General features: G+C 43.8%; 1 long non-coding RNA gene across 1 annotated transcript; it reads right to left on the bottom strand.

The window, feature by feature from the left end:
* Window positions 1–617: 617 nt before the first annotated feature.
* On the bottom strand, window positions 618–3451 carry LOC138241830 (uncharacterized). The gene is made up of 3 exons (XR_011191087.1): window positions 2247–3451; window positions 1759–1810; window positions 618–1405 (listed from the first exon to the last, which is right to left on the bottom strand). It is a non-coding gene; the product is annotated as an uncharacterized lncRNA (long non-coding RNA).
* Between the last annotated feature and the right edge of the window lie 243 nt (window positions 3452–3694).

Raw genomic sequence — 3694 nt, 5'->3', positions numbered from 1 at the left:
TGCCTTTATAGGACCTGCCTAGCTGGGACTCATAAGCTGGAAGCCAGGACAGCTGGGACTACAAAGACAAGGGGTTACCCTTCTACCAGGGCTCCACCTCCACACGGGGCCCACCCCTGCATATAAACAAATGGGAATAAATGTGCATATTAATTTCTACACTATTTCACTATGCACAGATCACCCAGTGGCCAATTTAAAAACATTTAAAAACCACAAACTGCATTTCAATTCTGTGTTTTACACCGTCAATGTCTAAAATATATACCTTAAAGCTCACCTATTTTCTCCACAAATACCACAGGTTTTCATAATACAGGAATGTATACAAATGCTTAGATAACTAAAAATAAAATTAAAACTGCTTATAAACATCCTCTATGCTGAGGAATGTACCCAAAGAGTACCCAAATAAATGTACCCAAAGATTGTGACCTAAATAAAACAATGTAGGGAAAAGCAGGTCCAGTGCCAGTATATACTCAATATAGCACCTTGTACAACCACAATCAGCATACAAGAAACAAAAGAAAACTGACTCAGTACATTTAGCCATTTTTAATCATCCCACACCAACAAAAATATAGATCTTCAATACATGAGGACATTTTCTGGCAAAGAATTTACAAAGCCACATAACTACATATCTCTTCTCACAAAACAGAACAAACAACCCCCATCTTTCTCCTACCTCATTCTGTAGGAAATCCCCTCCCATGACAAAGGGCTTTCTGTGCAGGTACCAAAAAAGAGCGGCACACAGCTAAATCAATCCCTCTTTTCCAAGTGAGTGGATGGCATTAGTTTTTCTTTTATTCATTTCTACCTTACGTGCTCAATTCAGTTTTACTCTACAGCCAATGCAAGATTTATATACATGTGTGCACCCATGCAAATAAATCATTGCATGACCTTTGAGTCTCTCAAACTCTGCTTTTCAAATGGCCTAGAATGTGCAAAACAGCTACAAAGTTACCAACTGCCAACTCTTTCTCCATTCCAGCACTAGAAGTCACTTTGTCTCCTCCCTGCCAGGTGGCTCAGGTGCTGAAGTTACAAGCCATGGTCCTAACAGCCATTACAAGGCAGGTGTGCAGAGATTCACTTAGAGCTTCATGCAGCTCTTGTTGTACAACGAATAGCACCTGAACCTCTTTCCTGCCCACAATTAACCCACCAAAGACCTCCCTCCCTTTCTCTGCCTTTGTTGTTAGGAACTTCTAAAGCAGCTTTGATGCTCCTCTGATGAGTCCATTGGCTTCTGGAATTGGAACAGGCACATGATTCCCCAAGCAGATCTTGGCAGACAGAACCCACTACCCAGTCTGCTGCATCTGGGCTCCAGTCCTGGTGAACGTCCTCCCTTGGCAGCAAAGGGCTGGTCATCCCCCAGACAGCAGAGAACCTCAAGAAAAAATAAGAAACTGGACTGAGTCCTCTGCACTAGTCAGAAATGGTCCAGCCAGCATTCCCACTCCCAACACCAGTTTTGACCTAAACTGCCATAATGTTCAGTGCTACACCTTTTCAGGACAAACCAACAGAAAACCACCCTGAAGAGTGCAAAAGGAAATACCCACGGTGCAGGGCTCCTACCACAGGGGAGAACTTCAGTTCTATTATCTTGTTTACAAGTTAAGTACACAAGTTACAAATTACAGGTTCATCCTTCTCAAAACAGCCAGCTAACCAACTTATCCCTTTCCTCAACCCCAACAAACCCAAACAAAATAACCCAGAATCTTCTTGCCTGCTTACCCAGGACATAGATCCACTTGCTTCTCTTCCAATGCCTTATAAAGCGTGGACACTGAGAGAATAAATAGAACTGTTAAAATTACAAAATCAAAGATTCTCAAATATTCAATTCTCTGTGAAATGAACTAAAGATAATGCATGGCTTTCAGATTGTCCTACATTCCTCTGACAACAGGGTCTTTCAAGTCCATTTTAAGTGTAAAAAATGATAAGTCAAGAGTAATATATGGCATTTTTAGGATGTACTGCACTGTATGCTGCAACTCCCTTGCACACGCCAAAAGCTGCCTGCCCAATATACTCAACGTACCCCATTTAACGTGATATGCAGTCTACACTAATGTACCTGAATGTACCCAAATAAACCAACATATACCCATAGTACCCAAATGTACCCCATTAAAACCCCATGTACCCAGTGTGCTCATTATGCTCAAAATGCCCCATCTCTCTTCCTGGATGGAAAGGGACTCACCTGACCCACTCACCTGACTAGATCCTTTGATGTTACTGTTGACTTTGTCTTGGAACAAGCATCCCACTCCTCCAACAGATCGTCATGGAAAGGTCCCGGAGACCAGCACCATCTGTTCTCCACTCCTGGTGATAAAAGATCCTCCCTCTGGAGCAAAGGCCTGGTCAACCCTTCTGGCAGCAGAGAGCCTGAAAAGGAGAGAAATTTAGACCAAGTCCTCTGCACTTGTTAGAAACAGACAAGCCAGCATTTCTACTTCCAACATAGACACAGTGCAGCATCTGTCCAACACAGACCAACTGTAAAACACCCTGCAGAGAGCAAAGAGAAAACCCCCAGTCCAGGGCTCGTGCCACAGGGGGTGGGATCCATTGCAGTTCCTCCTCTGTGAAGAAATCAGTTCCTGTCCAACACCAATCAAGAGAACTGGCTGACATGCTGTCTCCTCAAAGACATAACCAGCAAGGAGTCTGCAGTGGAAGAGGCTGCTGGTGCGCCAAGTCACTGTTGTACTGCAGTGTATCCAAAGTGATTTATTTACATGTGTGCACCCATGAAATAAATCAGATACAAAACTAATTCAGTCTTTGAGCCAGAATGACAGCCAGTCAAGTGCACGTCAGTGTGGGAGTGCTTCACCCAAGCAGGGAACAAAACCCAGAAGATAGCCAAAAAGAAAAAAAAACATTTAGCACATTAAAGCATGACCTTATCCATCTGAAGATGTCCAAGAGCTTAACACAGCCTTCTCCAAAAGCACCTTTTCATGATGGGAAAAGAGTGAAACCCACCTCTGGTCCAGGGACCATGTCAAAAGACACTACCTTTGTACCTGCTCCAAGATCCACGGGCATTCAAGAATTTCAAGAAGGACAGCTTGCAGCATCTCTTCACTTTCCACTCTTCAAAGTGGAAGACTTAAATTCTCACAAATGGACATCAACAGGTCACACAGCTGGTATCCTTTTAGCCAGCCAGTGAGCTTCCTCTGAACAGGATTCTCCATGCCTGTCACTCCACACTGTGCTTTCAGATGGCCAGGGACTGGGAAGCACCGATCATTGCACTAGTCTCATTTACAAACACAATCAACACCACTACAGACCAGTCTCATAAAAAGAGTTTGAGTTGTACCTCCCCTCTACTTACCTTCAAACTCACCTTTATCTTGGCCAAAAAGTTGCACTGATTGGGTTAAGAGCAATAAGCAGATCAGCATTAAAGATGCAGACTATGGTCCAAGAACTTCAGGCAGTGAGATGATTGAATTATCGACCACCAGTATTCCCACCTCACGCAGAGGTTTGACAGTTGTGGTTGATGAGAACTTTGAGCAGGTGGATCACCTCGCCTCAGGACAGAACTAGCCTCCTTTACTCAGAGCTGGGCCATCAAGCAGAATGGCATCATGGATTCCTAAAGTGGATAGACACTCCTCCAAACTGTCCATCACAGAGCAGC

The sequence above is a fragment of the Lepisosteus oculatus genome, chromosome 11 (genome assembly GCF_040954835.1).
Source record: "Lepisosteus oculatus isolate fLepOcu1 chromosome 11, fLepOcu1.hap2, whole genome shotgun sequence".
In the NCBI taxonomy this organism is placed as follows: domain Eukaryota; kingdom Metazoa; phylum Chordata; class Actinopteri; order Semionotiformes; family Lepisosteidae; genus Lepisosteus; species Lepisosteus oculatus.
Note: the sequence above shows the minus strand (reverse complement) of the source record. Positions and strands in the feature narration are given on the sequence as shown.